This window comes from Pagrus pagrus, assembly GCF_965226575.1.
Source record: "Pagrus pagrus genome assembly, contig: HAP1_SCAFFOLD_44, whole genome shotgun sequence".
NCBI classification, from domain to species: domain Eukaryota; kingdom Metazoa; phylum Chordata; class Actinopteri; order Spariformes; family Sparidae; genus Pagrus; species Pagrus pagrus.
In genome coordinates, this window is record NW_028175419.1 from 49,843 (window position 1) to 68,990 (window position 19,148).

Sequence of the window (19,148 nt, forward strand, 5' to 3'; positions counted from 1 at the left end):
CGGCCCCTGAATTTGGACACAGCTATGGAGTTAGCAGGAGATCCACACTCCAGTTCAGAAGGTGGCGGTAATGCACACCTAAAGTTGTTTGCCAACAGCCATAAAACAGCAGCAGAAGAAGAAGCAGCAGAGTTACCAAGAGAGAACAATGGCAGAGAAAATGCAGCCAAAAGTAGCACTTCCAGAAGTGATGCAGAGGTTGCTGTCTTTCTGTTGGACAGGTAATTAGTTGTTTTGCTTCGGGGATTTGTTATTTTCATGAAATATGTAACGTTAGCCAAATTAGCTACTTTTGTCGCTTGTCTTAGCCCAATGCTAATGGCTCTCCTCTGCCCTGCTGATGGACTGGACAACTATTCCCTTAAATAATATAATTAGAAAAAGACAAACCAAACCAGATTACCCTGAATTGTTTACGGACAATGGCATAACAATTACTGATAGGAATGAAGTGGTTGACAAATTTAACAGTTTTTTTGTTAATGGATGGGTCCTAATCTGGCCAAAGAAATAAATCCGAGAAGAAATGTGTTGAGGAAAAATGTGTGGAGAGAAATCCAAATTCAGTCATATTGGGAACTGAAAAGTAAGGAAATTATTGATATTGTAAATAAGTGTATAAGTAAAACGTCAAAAGATTAGAATGATATCGATATGAGTCTTCTAAAGAAAATAATAAATGGAATTGTGGGTCTGTTAACACATATATGTAATTTATCATTCATAACGGGAACATTTCCAGATAAAATTAAAGTTGCTAAAGTAATTGTATAAAGATGGTGATAAACACCTTTTCACCAACTATAGACCTGTATCCTTGCTTTCTCAGTTCTCAAAAATTATTGAAAAACTTTTTGTTACAAGACTGGATAATTTCATTAAAAAAAATAATATATTCATGGACAGTCAGTATGGGTTCAGATCAGGCAGATTAACTTCTACATATTTGTTGACCTAAAAAAAGCATTCGACACAATTGATCATGGGATGCTACTTAAAAAACTGGAGAGGTATGGCATCAGAGGGGTTGCATTGGATTGGATAAAGAGTTACATTAAAAACAGGCTTCAATTTGTGCAGATGGGTCTTCACAAGTCAAAGAACCTGAACATTACCTGTGGTGTCCCACAGGGGTCAGTCTTGGGGCCGAAGCTAGTTATTTTGTACATTAATGACATTTGTAGAGTTTCAAATGTACTGAAGTTTGTTGTCTTTGCGGATGACACAAATATTTTTTGTTCTGGGGAAGACTTGCAGCAGCTCTTGGAAGTGGTCACGGAAGAAATGTATAAATTAAAAAGTTGGTTTGATATAAATAAATTATCATTGAACCCAGGGCCGCCCCTGGCAAAATTGGGGCCCTAAGCAGAATTTTATTTTGAGGCCCCCCCCCCTTTACAAAATGACTGTATCACGGAATGCCATTTAGGTTTACAACCTTTTATAAGTAGGAACAAATCAAATGAACAGCCTCTTTCAACAATGGAACAAGCCTTTTACAGATGCAGGCTGCTTCAGTAGACATGGTGCCTGATGGCCCTTGTGACATACTGGGTGCTGGCTCCGTGTCACCCTTAGTAACAAACTTCAGCATTGACCCTGTTATGACAAGAAATCCACCATACAAGCAGATTATTAATTTTTGTTTTGGTCTTAATGGTAAATTACACAATGAAATTAATGTAAATACTAGCCTCACAAAGATTAAAATGCAATTAATGCAAATACGACTACAGCTAATAATATTCATTATGATTTGATTTGATGATATTTCTATATCTAAATATTTTTAAATACTTATTTTTACATTTAGTGCTTAGGTTCTATATTCCTACACTGCTGTTTGCTGCTGTAACGCTTTACATTTCTCCATTGTGGGTCAAGGATTATCTTAATTTTTCTTATCTAATCTTATATGACTGTTATAAATTAAATTCACCAAGAGATGGCGACATTTTACCTCCATAAAAATAGCCCAAAACTTCTATTGATAGCATAGATTGATAGGCTATAAACCTGAGCCAACATACGACCACCAACTGGTCAATTAACCGCTCCTTTTTCAACAGAGCTGAATGTATATGCAGTTAACAAGACATTCAATAAATGATAATCAGGGCCGCTGGAAAATTTCATCTCCAGTCCACATCTAGACAGAATTATCCTCTCTCCTGTCTCATGATTAGCATGCTAGCAGCTGGGGTGTTTATGCCACAAAGTTTTCTTTTTTATTTCAACAACATACCCACCTTCAAGTGAAGCACGAGCCTCCTCTTGTTTAGACTTTGTCTTTCTTTTGCTTGCTCCCGATTCATATTGCCGTTGGGAGGCCATCTCTCCACCTGCATCCAACTGCCTGTCGGCGCATCTGACCGCTGATTGGTCAGATGCTGCGTGCTGTCAATCATTGCGGCAACGTGTGCGGCGTCAGATTACTCGTCTCTTTTTTTTTCTCTCCTGCCTTTGGCTGACTTGGTGCTCTAAGCGTGCCTCACGGCAGCGATGCGCATCCTTTGCGCATTTGCGGAGAATGCGTCCCCTTGTGCAAAATGGGGCCCCCCACGGATCGTGGGGCCCTACGCACAACGCGTGTTCTGCGTCTAAGGAGGGGCAGCGCTGATTGAACCTGAACAAAACTAAATTTATAAATTTTGGACATCGTAAAATGAATGAAGATGTTCACGTAGAAATGAATAATGTTGCAATAGAAAGAGTTTATGAAAACAAATTTTGGAGTGTTTTAATTTTTAATTTATTAATTTAGTTTTGCTGGAAGGCCCACATTAAGTATCTGTGTACTAAGATGGCAAAGAGCATTGGAGTGCTGAGTACATGTAGATATATCTTGAATCAAGCAACACTACACTTTCTGTACTGTGCACTCATTACAATATCTTTTTTTTTATTTTTTTTATTATATCTTTATTTGGAATGGACATAAATACACCAGCATATCAACATTGGTAAGAGTGAAAACAAGTGTCCTTCCGGTTTTGTTTGTTTGAGTCCAGGAAAAACGCATCACCAGCCGTCCAGGCATGCGAGTCCAAAAAAGGTATAGTCATGGGTCGTGGATTAAATTACGTTCGGCCTTTGTAGTACCCACTTTCCTCTAATAACTTAAATTACACAGCAATTGTAATGGAATAATATCAGTGGATACAGGTTATCCTCTTAAAAGACAGTACTGATAATTTGCGTGAGGTACACAAAGCCAGATGAGATTTACATGCTCACTTAGAGAGAACTCTGGTACAACTTACTTGTAGATCTCATCTCTCATCTCACAGTTTAAATGGAACTATGTACAGGAACCAGGGTGGTCGCCCGCTGCTGCTGTCATAGAAATAATTAACAATAACCAGTCAGAAATTAAGTAAGTAATCTAGGAAGTAATATTACCAGTGAGATCAAATGAAATCTGCTCTCGTGGGGGTTATGAATGAAATCCAGTTGTTCCAGATTTGGTAAAATTTGTCCTTTTGGATTCTTAATTGATAGCTCAATTTTTCCATCCTAAATATCTCTAGGGTAATTCCAATCCAATCATCCAGGGTAGGCTGAATCGGGCTTAACCATCTCCTTGTAATTGTTTTCTTACTAGCCACCAAAAGTAATTGCAGCAGCTTTATCTCGGTCCTGCATTTCAAAAAAGAGACAAGACCCAGGTACAGAACATCAAAAACCAGAGGTATTTGAGTGTTAAAAAACGTGCTTAAGGAAGCCTGGATACCCCTCCAGAAATCATTTAACTTGGGACAATCCCAGAAGATATGATAGTGGTTAGCAACAGTTGAACCACATTGTCTCCAGCATGCCATATGTGTGGAAAAATTCTGATTCACGTTCTGTAAGGTCGGTCAATTTACATCCATAAGCAATATATGATCGTAATTGCAGGTATCTATGAAATTTGTTTCGTGCCAAGCCGTGATTATCCCGCAAGGTCTCAAAGCTGTGCACAGGCTTTCTTCGAGTAAGTGAAAGGAGTGTTGTGAGACCATACAATGTCCATGATTTAAAACTAGAGTTGTGCCTATTGGGAATAAAATCTGAGTCATAGGCAAACCATCTGAAAATTCTCAACATTCTATGCATCTCACAAATATTAATTACCTTCTGCCAGACTCTGAGTGTGTGGGATACCCAGGGGTTCGCCGACTTTTCCAAATGAGACGTTAGACCTTATCCGCTATTACACATATTACCATATCTGATCTATTGTGTTGAAATCTGGGGTAATACTTACAAGAGTACCTTAAAAAGGATATGCACATTGCAAAAAAGAGCAGTAAGGATAATAAATCATGCTGGGTATCTTGATCATACGAATCCTCTATTTTTTAAATTACAGACTTTGAAATTTATGGACTTAGTGAAAGTTAGAACAGCAATAATAATGTTTAAAGCAAGAAATAATGCACTGCCTGAAAACATTTAAAAAAATGTTTCAAGATAGAGAAGGTAAATATCATCTAAGAGGAAAATTAAATTTTAAAAAACCTTGTGTACGTACTGCTTTTAAAAGCATGTGCATATCAGTCTATGGGGTAACATTGTGGAATGGTCTTGAAGAAGAAATCAAAGTACTAGCTCTATACAGTTTAAAAACAGATACAAGAAAGCAATTCTTGACAAATATAATAAAAAAATAAGACCTCAAAACTATCTATTTTCTGGATGTAATTATTCTATTACATTTCTGTTCCTTATACGAAGCAATATGTATAATATAAATATAACTAATTGCAATCACGGCTGGGTTATGGAATACAGTACTTCACTTTGGTGGTATATGGGGAGTGACTGGGGAATTAACTTTTTCGAGTTTAGGATATTGTAGGAGGCTAGTTTAAGTATGCCTTGATTTTTTGTTAATTGTTTTGTTGTATTTATCATTTTGTCATTACTTTGTATTTTACTTTTATATATTTCTTTTTTGTTGTATTTATTTTATGATGTGAGGAAGTTGTGAAGAAGGGACAGGACTAAATAAGCTTTCTGCTTCCTCCTGTTCCCTCTCGAACAGATTATTTTGTTTGTCTGACATATCATTTTGATGGCTACTTGTTGTTCAAGATAAAATGAAGAATAAAGAATGAATTGTGATTTTGGGCTATATAAATAAAATTTGATTTGATTTGATTTGATAAACCCCCCCCCACTCCCTGTTTACTACGCACAAGTTTATCTAGAGGCTGCTCTTTTAATGGTTGAAGATGGCCACCCTGTTCGGAGATAACAAAGTGCCTAACCTGGAGGTATTTGAAATAATGGGTGTGGAGTAGTCCATACTGAGATGAGAGCTCTTCAAAAGTCTGAAGGGTTCCATCTTTGAACAAATTCCCAAAAGTTGTAATACCTCTTGTAAACCATAGGTTTGTAATACCATCTCTAAGGGCTTTAGGTAAAGAGGGATTGGAGTGGAAAGGGGATTTGTCATAAATAGGTTGAATACAGCCCGTTTTCTTCCAAATTTGCTGCCATATCTTATAAGTATGGACAATAACTGGGTTTGTTGTTGTAACCAAAAGAGAGCTAAGCGAGCTGTTATATTGAACTGATTCCAGTTTGAACTCTGTTAAATGGTTCTGTTCAATTTGTTTCCACTTAGGTGAATGGGATTTGCACTGTTTGCCAGACCCACATTGCTGTAATTTGTGCTGCCCAATAGAAATGCTCAAAATTGGGGACTTTTCAGTCCACCTTTTTCTAGAGGGTTTTGCAATATTGTCATCTTTATCCTGGGTGGTTTGTTTCTCCATATAAACTGTGTGATGCAAAGGTTGAGTTGTTGAAAAAATTGCTTTGGGACCAGAACTGGTAACATCTGGAAACCTGTACGCCTACAGGTGAGAGATTGACCATTTGGTGACCTGGTGCAGCCAGAACAACCTGGAGCTTAATGCTCTAAAGACAGTGGAGATAGTAGTGGACTTCAGAAAGAACCCAGCCCCACCCGCCTCCTTCAACCTGTGTGGCTCCCCAGTCAACTCTGTGGAGTCCTGCCGTTTCCTGGGCACCATTATCACCCAGGACCTAAAATGGGAGCCGAACATCAGATCCCTCACCATAAAAGCCTGGAATGGGAAATTGCATTACTATACCATTTTTATTCATTATGTCGTCTTACATTGTCTTCACTGTGTTCTTCCCACATCCTCGAATGTTTGTACTGTCAGCACAAAGAGAGATATGTGCTTCTTGTTATGGGAACGGAGCCTGGTACAGACATGAGAAGGACACAGGGCATTCCTTTCCTTTAACAAAAAGGGTTCTCAACTGTCTCATCTTGTTCTTCTTTCTGCAGACCGCATGCCACTCTGTTGATTGATGAACCTTTTTTATAAAGAATAAAATCCTTAAAAGACAACTGGTATTTCTTACAAGTTTGTTTCAGATATCTCACAAATAAGACAAATTTCCACAACAATTTGGTGTCAGAAGTGGGATTCCTTGTGTGACAGGATCTGGAGCCTGCAGCGGACTGTGACCGGCCAGCCTGGAGGAAAACTTCGTCCAGCCTCTACCTCGAGAAAAAATCTTAAGAGACGAGAGGACTGACCGCTGCGGCCCCGGACCGTCATCACTGGAATCCTTATTGAGGGAAAAAGGACCACGTTGCTTAACAAACGGTGAGATACTGAAAGAAACGAAACTTCTTTAAGAGGGAAAATAAATGAATAAATAATTATAATTATGTTTTGGAAAAAAAAAAAAATAATTAAGTAAATTAGTAATTTTTGCTGGATTTCTGTTGATCATTGTGATAGTTGGGCGACTCGAACCAATTCAGGGCAGAGTAATACCGGGTTCTGGGAACACCGGCGCTAATAGGAAGAAAAGGTGTTTATCCTATTAAGCTGTTTTACCGCTGGATTGGGGGCCAAATCAGGGCCGAGTGAAACCAAGCAGAGACAAGGGGTCTCTTAAGGTTATCACCGCTGGTTGGCTGCTTTTTTTCAGAATTTGTAGCGTAATTAAACTGAATTCATGGTAATGACCGGGTCTTAAGGATAAATATAAAGTGCACTGGGACAAGTGACAAGTAGAACAATGGGAGGCAAATCCAGCAAAAAAACAGGAAGCTGGCGTAGGACCAGACCTGGCTGCCCCAAACATAAATTACATAAAGGTTAATGATGGTAATGAGGCTATAGAGCCTTTACATGTCTGGGTGAGAGAGTTTGGTTTTCCCTGCGGAGGGACATTCAGCATGAGACAGCTGAATCTGTTGGAGGAGAAGATTAATTTTAGAATAAAAGAGATAAAAGCAAAAAGAAAAGTGTCACATAAAAAAACTTGGGGAGGTTGAAAGGCATTTGAAAGCCTTTAGGATGTGGAAAGTGGATGCAGGGAGAGACGTAAATGTGCTAGTCAAAATGAGAAGGAAAAGAAGAGTGCAAGTGATGAGAAAAGAACAGAGTTGTCTTCTCAGAATCGGGTTTCTTCTCTGTATCCCCCACTTCCAGGTCCTATGCCTCAGTGTCTCAGAGTGGACTATGACCTCGACGCGTCCCTCCTGTTCAACCCATAGCACCGCCGAGACCACCACCGCCACTACGGTCTCCAGCACCACCGCCATACCCGGACGACCAGAAACCGTCATCGTCTGCTTCCCAACCAGATATGAGCGCAGCGGGACACAAACAAGGGGATGCGAAGCTCAGTGCCAACAAAGGACAGCAACCCAAAACCACATCACACATGTTGCTGCAAACTTTGGAGAACATTCCCCTCTTACTCCTCGACCTTACACCAGAAGCAAGGCCAACAAGGAAGATAATACAGGAGCCACCGGCACCTATCCCATGGTGGAGGTGGCAGGAGCCCGGGGCGTCCAAATGGTTTTCCGCCCCAGGTCTGATACTGATGTGAAAGAGGCCATGGCACACCTGCCACAGCCGAGTACATGTGGAAAGAAATTTGATGAGGACTTAGAACTTTTCTGTCGAGAATTCAGCCCAACCCTTCCTGAACTGAAACGCCTGCTAATCCTGAAAATGGGAGCAGCAGATTGGTCAAAGCTTTCAGAAAAGTTTCCAAGTGGCGACACGTGCTGCTCACATCATGACTGGGACGACGTGGAAAATGAAGACTATAGACATGCTGTTACCGCGCTGTATACAGTAATTACAGCTGCCTTCCCACCTCGGATGAACTCTGCTAAGATCTCTGACTGCGTACAGGCGAAAGGTGAAACTGAGGCTGCATATCGAGGACGAGGTCACAGAGGATACGGTGACTGGAGACGCTCTTATTGTGATCCAGAAGTGTGTCTCCGATGTGAACAAAAAGGACATTGGGCCAAGGATTGCACCAAGACTCTAGCTGCGACCTCCAGCCAGGCGGACTGAGAGAAGGGAAGGGGGGTGCGGCCGGACAGCTCATTCTCTACTCTGACTCACCCGACGCATCTGGAGCCTGGTAACACACCCACATCGCACACTACAGATCACACGTTTGAATTGTTATGTGATGCAATAACCTTCCTTGAAACAAAATGTTCACCTCCAGCTGGTACATATGTGAAATATGAAAACAATGCCTTTAAGAAAATGCCAACATATTCTCTATCTGTGAATGACAGAATGGTTTCTTTCCTTGTTGTCTCTGGTGCCACACACTCAGTGATCAAAGGAAAGGACTTTCTGAGCTCTCCTAAAATGTCAGTCTGCTTTGTCAACTCTGCAAGTGCTTCTGGTGTAGTAGTACGTGAACATTTTACTGTTCCTCTTAAATGTTCCGATGATAACAGCACCAACTTCAAACATGCATTTCTGTTGTCAGACTGCTGCCCTATAAATTTATTGGGCAGAGATCTCATGTGCAAACTGGGAATAACTCTTATTCCCACACCAGATGGTGTTCAAGTCATAAAACCTCATGAAAATGCACAGTTGTTTGTGAAATATTGCCCTGATCAGCTGTTGTATGCTTATCAGTGGAAGCTACCGTAGAGCGATATCTGCAGTCTATTTTTGGAAGAGGCCAGAAAACACACACCCCCTGGCCCACCACACACGCACGTGCAGTGCATGCCAAATGACTCACTTCAGTGTACATCTTTTGTTTCAGTGGGTCCAGATAGACAGTATGAAAAGAAATGGTATGATGACAAATACAAAAATGAACGGTTGTGTATCACACACCTATGTTGGACAGAAAACAAATGCATTGCATCTGTGCAACTTACACCCACTCAAAAACATCAGTACTATGTAAATAACTCTGCGCCGCACATTGCACTTGAAAAAGCAAACACTGATAAATGGGAGGATTTGGGTCTTTTTGCACGTGCATGTAGATCAACCACTAAGTGGGACCCCACAGATGACCCACATGTGTTTTACAATCCAAAACTGCATGCATTTAGAAAGGTTTTTCTGCAACCACTCACACACAACGAACAGTTCAGTTAGTTCCACCTATAACATCCTCGCACATTTTTCTGTCAGAGACTGAGGCTGCAGCCATCCCAGCCCTCCAGGAAGTCCTAAGACTCTGTGGGCTCGAGGAAAACATGATGTTGGTCTAATTAAAACAGCAGAACCAGTGGTGATCACCCCCAAATCTGATTACAGACCTTGCCAACACCTTGCCAAACCTGAGGCTATTGAAGGTTTTTGAGTCCCTGAAAAAGGCAGGAGTAATTGTGCCTTGTGACACTTCTCCTGTGAGGACTCCTATTTTTTCCTGTGAAGAAAATAAGAGACAAAGGTCAACCAACTGAATGGCGTTTTGTACAAGACTTGCAAGTCGTAAATGATGCTGTACAGCCGAGAGCTCCTCAAGTTCCTAATCCTTACACAATTTTGTCACAAGTGGTTTTCGGTGGTGGACCTGGCCAATGCATTTTTCAGTGTTCCTGTTCATCCAGATAGTCAGTTCTGGTTTGCGAGTCCCGTACTGTTTACGACGCGTTGCGGAAAAGTCTAGAGCCTCTGGCTTTGTCCGAGGGCTCTGCACTTTTGCAGTATGTGGACGACCTTGTGATTTGTGCGCCAACAAAAGAACAATGCGAACGCGATACGATCCGACTCCTAAAACATGTCCGACAAAAGGTCACATTTTTGGGTCATGAGATTTCCAGCGACGGGAAATCCCTTTCACCCAATCGTGTTGAGGCAATTCAGAACATTCCCAGGCCTAGAACCAAAAAACAAGTTCTTTCGTTCCTGGGAATGTGTTCTATGCAGTGTTAGAAGCACCACTTGGTGCCACGGTGCATGGTAAAAGCCCACAATCACATGATTTAGTGACATGGACTCCTGAGGCTGAAAAGGCCTTCACTGACCTGAAACTAGCTCTACAGACAACACCTACTTTAGGGCGACCTGACCCGAGCAGACCATTCACACAGACTGTTGATGAGAGGAATGCATGTATGACATCAGTGCTGCTCCAAGATCATGGGGGGAAACTTAGACCTGTGGCTTATTTCTCTGCTAAACTCGACCCTGTAGCTGCTGGGTTGCCACGTTGTCTCCGGGCTGTAGCAGCAGCTGAGAAAGCTGTTATGGCTTCAAGGGATACTGTAGGTTATTCAGATCTGACTCTCCTTGTTCCTCATGCTGTTTCTCTAATTTTGCTTGAACAGAAAACCTCACATCTCTCCACAGCACGATGGCTAAGACACAATACTGTTTTGCTTGACATGCCTAACATCAAGATCAAAAGATGTACTGTTCTTAACCCTGCTACATTGCTTCCCATTCAGGGGGAGGGTGAAGATCACAACTGTGTTGCTGTGTTGGACGAGGTGTGCACCCATTGCACCGATTTGTCTGAAACTCCACTGATTAATCCTCACTTTGTTTTGTTTGTTGATGGCTCAGCATCCCGTAACCCAGAAACCGGTAAAAAAACAGGTTGGTTATGCTGTAGTCTCACTACATGAGACTTTGAAATCAGGTTCTTTGCCGCCTCACTACTCTGCTCAAGCTGCAGAGTTAGTTGCTCTCACAGAGACCTGTAAACTAGCAGAAGATAAATCAGTAACGATCTGGACCGATAGTCGTTATGCTTTAAGCGTTTTGCATGATTTTGGTGCTCTATGGAAGCACAGGAAATTCATAAAATCTGATGGAAAGCCTATTCTGAATGGTGACAAAGTTTCTGCATTATTGGATGCTGCGTTATTGCCCAGAGCCATTGCTGTGTGTAAATGTCAGGCTCACACTAACAACAGTGATTCAGTTTCTACAGGGGGGTATTTCAGAAAGTGGGTTTTGTGAAAACTCTGAGTTTGTTAACCCTGAGATGAGAGAAACTCTGAGTTTTTAGTTCCAGAAAGAGAGGTAACTTAAACTCTGAGTCTGTTACTGCGGTAACTGACTCTGTGAACATAACCTGCTCACTGGCAGGTTTACCTGAAGAAACCCTGAGTCTGACGGAGCTGTCTGACAGCAGCTGTCCTTTCCTTCAGTCCGATCATGTTGAAGCAGAAATAATTCACATAGTTTTACACCAGGAGGAGAATTTAGATTCATTTAGATGAGCTCTCACTCCCCGACGAGGACTGAACCGAACAGTAGACCGCTTCTCATCAGTCCGTCATTTATATTCTCCGGCCGCACAGCGAATATCAGGCTACACATCGCTGACGTGCTCTCAGATCTGAACAATCCTCTTTGTTTGTTTTTTTTGTTTGTTTGTTTTTAATCACTTCGCAGGTTAATCAATCACCTTCAGCAACCAGAAAAAGAGAAATAACTCACATTTCATTTGACTTTCTTTATTTCCCACAGATAGCTACAAAAGTAACCATCAGTAGAGCCTATTGTATTTTTTCCAACAACGTAATTTCAATGTCCGTGTTTCTAGTTTGCAGCCGCATTGAGTATAAGATTAAATGACTTCTAGTTAAATCTGTAGACAGTAGGCTACGTGTGTGTCTGACTCCAATGTTGGGTACTGGGGGAGAGTGACGCCCTCAGCCTCTGGTCACCCAGCGACCTGACTCAGGACCAGCTCCTCTGTCTCTGGCGGACGTGGTGGAGGTGAGCACCACTTCATGTTCATCTACTCAGCAGGATGTTAGGACACAGATGTGTGTTAAACAGCATCTGTTGGTGGTAAAAGCTACTACAAGTTAAAATATCCACTGAATAAACTTTTACTTTGTTTAATATGTGAAATAAAACCAAAGTGAGGAGCCATCGTGAGACTGTTTTTATATTTTCAGCCGATTTGAATTAAATAAAATAGCCTAAAATAAAATAAAACACTGAACAACATTCAACCACTTCCTCAAAGGCTAATATAAAAGAAAGTGATGTTAAATTCAAAATGAAAAGACGGCCGCATCTAAAACTCTGTCAGTGATTTTTATTACGGCTGCAGCCGTGTTACTTTTTTTCCCCACAGAAAATGTCTGCTTCCTGTTTTCTCCCCTGTTGCCATGGTGAATCACAGTATCGGAGCTCCATTGATGATGGCTTTTTACTAGTCGTCAGGCACGAGCTCAACTCAGAGTTAACGTACTCAGAGTCGACTTACCTAACTCAGATCAGCTATCCTGGAACTGAAAACTCAGAGTTTCACTTCACAGGGTAAGTCAACTCAGAGTTCAGGGATAGACTCAGAGTTTGTTGAACCTCCTTTCTGGAATACCACTCTGGAAATGCACGAGCAGACGCAGCTGCTAAAGCTGCTGCTGGAAAACATGGAGTAAGACACACCCACACCCTGCTTCACTCTGACCCTGAAAAACACACAGACACTAGTGCTTCCAACTCTGACTCACACACACAGATATTAGCGCTTCTGCTGATGAAAAAGGAATCTGGCGATCACTCGACTGCACATACACTAACGGCATCTGGCACGGACCTGACAGTAAACCATGTTTACCAAAACACTTTTTTCCACATTTTGCCAAATTTGGGGGGGAATGGGGGAATGTTTGATCTGATAAAAAAACATTGGTTCACAAAAGGCTTTACAGCCTATTCTCAAAGATTTTGCCAATCCTGTCATATCTGCACTACACATAATGCAGGTAAAACTACACGACAGCCACAAGCAGCACATCCACAACCAGAGGGACCTTTTGAACATGTCATGATGGATTTCATTGAACTAACCCCAAGTGAAGGCAAGAAATATTGCCTTGTGATGGTTGACATGTTTTCCAAATGGGTTGAGGTGTTTCCCACCTCAAAGCAGGACAGCGCTGCTGTGGCCAAGGCCCTGATGACGTGTGTGATACCACGATGGGGTATCCCCAGGAAAATAAGTAGTGATAATGGTACACCATTTGTGAGTGAAGCTATTAAACAGCTAGGAGGTTTTCTTGGGATTGACTTGAGACAACACTGCTCCTACCATCCAGCGAGTGGGGGTGCAGTGGAAAGAGAAAATTGCACTTTGAAATCAAAACTTGCAAAGTGTTGTGAAGAAACAGGTTTCTCATGGACTAAAGCCCTGCCGATTGTGCTAATGTACATGAGAATGAGAAAAAGAGCGCGCGCAAATCTAAGTCCCTTTGAAATCCTCCTTGGCAGGCCTCCCGAACTGGGAGTAGGGCCTGTTAATAGACCACTCCCTGAGACCTGTTTCTATGAAAATGATATGTTGCAATATTGCCAGACGTTGTCCTCTGCTTTATCTCAAATCCACAGACTGGTAAAGGACGCCCTTCCTGCTCCGGCCAACCATCCTCTCCACAGCCTTACTCCAGGCGACTACATCGTGATTCGTGACCTCAGGCAAAAACACTGGAGGTCCAAAAAGTGGAGCGGCCCGTTCCAGGTCCTCCTCACCACCCACACTGCCGTCAAAATCGCTGAGAGAGCCACCTGGGCACACGCCAGCCACTGCAGGAAGGTCCCAACTCCACAACACGCTGAGGACCAGGAGTGTTCATAACGCCAGGAAGAGAAGCAGACGGTCACAGTATTGACATACTGTGGGAGGAAACAACTTTCGGAGCGCCGATTGATCAAAGCACTGATTCACCTGTGTGCAACATGGAAAGACGTCAACGTCCGTGGCATCCATTCAGGCAGCCAGGCATGTGCGGTCTCCGAGGCACCTTGTGCTGTCTTGTGGGGATCGCTGTCATCATAGTGGTACCCATATTATGGCCTTCGACTCATCCCAGCAAAAGTGTCTCACAAAACACTACCACTCACAACAACACTGCACTTCTACACAGAACCAAAAGACACCTGACCTCTGACCCCTATGGACCAGACAGGGCCCCTGAAGAATCTGTGGATGCAGTATGTCAATTATACTGCACGCACAATGACAAACTCATCATGCCTCATCTGTCAAGGCTACACAGCAAACCTGTCACTGGTCAGTCTGCCTGGAAATCCTCATTGTCGCACTGAACCCAAACCAAGAGTGGGTCCCTTTGTAGTGTGTCTGGTGGACTGTTTGCTCACTAGAATATCTACACAACCTCACTGGAGGTACAGCCACTCACTGTTCAAATCTTGCCCTCCGCTGCCCCGTTTCTCAGTTCCTTCACCACCATTACCAGTTGCAGGACAAGTTGAAGTAGCATCGGGTGCTACCTTTATTTGTTTCAACCGCACCTATGGCAGTATCAGTGTTGGACAGACACGTCTTAAATGTGCAAAAACTCATATCCTGTATCCTCCTGACAGCAGCAGGCAAAGAACTAATCGAGGATGGCTCTTATGGTCGGCGCTGGAAGCGTGATGCGTTTGACTATAAGATAGAGCCATACCCAGACATCTACTGGGATTGTGGTAGAATGCGAAAATCTCTACCTGCTAATTCGACTGGTTTGTGTGCAGTAACCATGTTTGCTTCGCAGGTACACCTGTGGCCGGTTGGAGAATACCATCACTCCCAAAATTACAGGGTGAAACGTTTCTCTAACCCACTTGGCAGTTTTGACAAAACAGTGTACATCGATGCTATAGGGGTGCCTTGTGGTGTCCCTGATGAATTCAAAGCTAGAAATCAGGTTCTTGCAGGCTTTGAAACAGCTTTTTGCTGGTGGTGTACACTGAATAAAAATGTGGACTGGATTAATTACATCTATTACAACCAACAGAGGTTCATAACTACACACATGATGCCCTCACTGGACTAGCTGAGCAGATGTCAGCAACATCTCTGATGTCTTGGCAAAACAGAATGGCGCTTGACATGCTGCTGGCTGACAAGGGGGGCGTCTGTGTAATGTTTGGTGACTCTTGCTGTACTTTCATTCCCAATAACACAGCCCCAGACGGATCTGTCGCCCAGGCTCTTGAGAGACTGAGGTCTCTTCGTGGAGAACTTTCTGGTATTAACAGCACCTTTGGCTGGTTTGATACAATGTTTGGTAAATGGAAAGCACTGATCTTGTCTCTGCTCACTGGGCTCATTGTAGCATTAACTCTCATGGGACCAGGGCCGCCCCTGGCCAAATTGGGGCCCTAAGCAGAGTTTTATTTTGAGGCCCCCCCCCCATTACAACATGACTCTTTCAACAATGGAACAAGCCTTTTACAGATGCACACGTCTGCATTTTCTGGATGCAAAGTCATCAATGAGGTCATCATATGACAGCTGCTGTGCCACTTCTGAGTTGATGCTTATGATAGCCAGGCCACTAAAGCGTTCTTGCGCCATTGATGAGCTTCAGTTTTTGCTCAGCAAAGGCAACTGTAACAGGGAGAGTTCCTGCAATGGTGCTAGCCTCCTCACAAAGATTAAAATGCAATTAATGCAAATACGACTACAACTAATAATAATATGCATTATGATTTGATTTGATGATATTTCTATATTTAAATATTTTTTATATACTTATTTATACATTTAGTAATTACGTTCTATATTCACACTGCTGTTTGCTGCTGCAACGCTTTAAATTTCTCCATTGTGGGTCAAATAAAGGATTATCTTAATTTATCTTATTTTATTTTATCTTATATGACTGTTATGAATTAAATTCACCAAGAGATGGCGATATTTTACCTCCATAAAAACAGCCCAAAACTTCTACTGATAGCATAGATTGATAGGCTATAAACCTGAGCCAACATACGACCACCAACTGGTCAATTAACCGCTCCTTTTTCAACAGAGGTGAATGTATATGCAGTTAACAAGACATTCAATAAATGATAATCAGGGCCGCTGGAAAATTTGATCTCCAGTCCACATCTAGACAGAATTATCCTCTCTTCTGTCTCATGATTAGCAGGCTAGCAGCTGGGGTGTTTATGCCACAAAGTTTGCTTTTTTATTTCAACAACATACCCACCTTCAAGTGAAGCACGAGCCTCCTCTTGTTTTCACTTTGTCTTTCTTTTGCTTGCTCCTGATTCATGTTGCCGTTTAGAGGCCATCTCTCCACCTGCATCCAACTGCCTGTTGGCGCATCTGACCGCTGATTGGTCAGATATTGCGTGCTGTCAGTTGTTGCGGCAACGTGTGCGGTGTCAGATTACTCGTCTCTTTTTTTTCTCTCCTGCCTCGGACTGACTTGGTGCTCTACGCGCGCCTCACGGCAGCGATGCGCATCCTTTGCGCATTTGCAGAGAAAGCGTCCCCTTGCGCAAAATGGGCCCCCCCCACGGATCGTGGGGCCCTACGCACAGCGCGTGTTCTGCGTTTAGGGAGGGGCAGCGCTGCATGGGACTGTGTGGTTGTTGCATCATTCCTTGCATTTTTTTTTTTTTTTTATTTATTTAGCACAAACAATATCATATAAAGAAAAAAACCAACATGAACAATCAACATGACAGGGATGTGCAAAGGGGAGGTATGAAACCCAAAAGGGCTTATATGAAAACCTCACCCACATATTCAAAGATCAAATTTAATACAGTTTAAAAACAATAACATAGGAAAATAATTAAACAATAATGAAAAATAAGTAGAAAAGTAAGTGATTAAACAGTAAATGTAAGGAAGTAAGGGGAAAAAATACATACATAAATGAATAATACAAAACAGAAATAATGAATGAGATGATAAGGAAAGAATAAGAAGTGTGAGAGAGAGAGAGAGACGAAGGAAAATCATGACAATAATTGTCTTATGTTTGATGGTACATGGTTTGACTGATTAGGTACTTTTTGAGAGCCTTTTTAAATGACGATAAATGAATAATTTTTTTCAGATAGTCGGGTAGCTGATTCCAGAGACGTAATTGCATTAGAGTCTTAATTGTTGGAGCCATAGATAGGTCCATCTCAACGTCAACTGGAATGGCATCACTTGAACCACCTCCATATTCAGAAGATAATTCCCTTGATCTGTTCCCTCACCCTGGTTGGTCCCCTCCTCCTTATCCTGACTCTGACGATGAAGACGTGTAAGGTGTGGTGAGTTGAAAGAACACACAGAGACTAATGAAGTCACTGTGTGTGATATCAGTATTATTTTTCTCAAGCTTATACTATTATGAAAAGTTTTGACATTTAGTAACAAGTTCACTAATCATTTTTTCTCAAATGTTTACAGCTATACTTTTATGATTATTGTTTACCCATTTCTAGTCATAAAATATGTGATGAATAAAGATCAGGGATTTGCAGCAGAAGACGACATCATACTACCTTGTGATCGTGCTCGTAACCTCTCCAAGGTAGTGGCCCCCTCTACGCTTGCAAAACACAGGGGCTGGAGAGGAGCAAGCCTGCATCCCTGAATCCATTTTAGCATGATAAATTGAAAAATATTCTTTAAGACACATAGATGATTAAGATGTGTTGGTCTATTTTATTAGTGGATGTTTGCTTAAGAATCAAATATATGCAGTGTTCTATATTTTTGTTAGAAATAATCACATGACATGATCAGTAATTCACATGTGTTTTGCCTCCTCCCAGCTTGCAATGAATACTAGTAATGTCTATGTTCCACAAACACAGCTATTATTGATTTTCAACTATACAATATGTGATAACTTAAATTGAATCCTGAGTGAATTTTTAAGTTTGATGTCTAGTGTGTAGTTTGTATATACTTAAAGTGATCAATAAATGATCAAAAGGGAGGAGTGTAATGGGAAATTGTATTACTATACCATTTTTATTCATTATTATGTCTTACATTGTCTTCACTGTGTTCTTCCCACATCCTTGAATGTTTGTACTGTCTGCACAAAGAGAGATATGTGCTTCTTGTTATGGGAACGGAGCCTGGTACAGACATGAGAAGGACACAGTGTAGGAGATACACTAGTAATAATTGTAATTTATTAATCACTGGCGATTAATAAAACACTCGTTAATGGGGCACCACCGCCGATGTTTTGTCTATTTGAATAATCCGGAGGTAATTAATCAAATCCGACTAAACAAGGTTAACTTGTATCGATTCTAATCAATTTTAAATCAATTTATTCAATCTCATAAATGAAGTAGTGAATTCTACACAGTTTCCATCGGTTCTCCACATTAAAAACAAACCTGCACAGACAACGACATACGGTTAAATAGGTTTATTGACTAAATAATTCAGATTAAATAAATGAAATGGCAATTTAAATGAATAGCAACAGGTAACAGGAAATGTTACCAAATTTCTCTTAAACTAAAAGATCAGAACCCTAAGACACCACTCATTTATCATGTGTGAATCCAGCTGTTATGGGTGATGGAGAGCCTACTTTCTTAGCAGAGTGGCGGAGTCAGCGGCGGAGGGTTTCTTTCCGGTGGTTTGCGACTCTAGCCGGAAGTCCCGGTCCAATGGCCGAGTGTCAGCTCATCGGGAATCAGCCGGTTGGGGACCACGGTCCGATGTCTTAGGAAGAGTGTGGCTGGTCCAGTACTGAGCCGGTGACGATTCTGGCTCACTGCCCAGCGGGGAGTTACCGCTTGAGAGTGTGCTGTCTTTCACAGGAACTCACTTAAACTAAACTATAGTTTTAAACGTTTCAAAACCGTACTTCACCTTTCACAGAATCTCACCATGGCTCAATAGATGAACTTTGTCTATCATGAAAAAGGATTATGTCATGATTAAAAATCACTGAACAATTAAAGGAAATTAAAACAGGATCAAAATAAAAACACACTTGAATATACCGTAGAACTAGTAGAATTGATCACTTACTTATTCCTCCTGGTTCTAGCTTAATACTTGTTAAAACAAAACATATCAGAAACATTTACTGGTTATCAAGGAACTTATTACACAAAAGATCTCCTGAAGGTCTGTCCCAA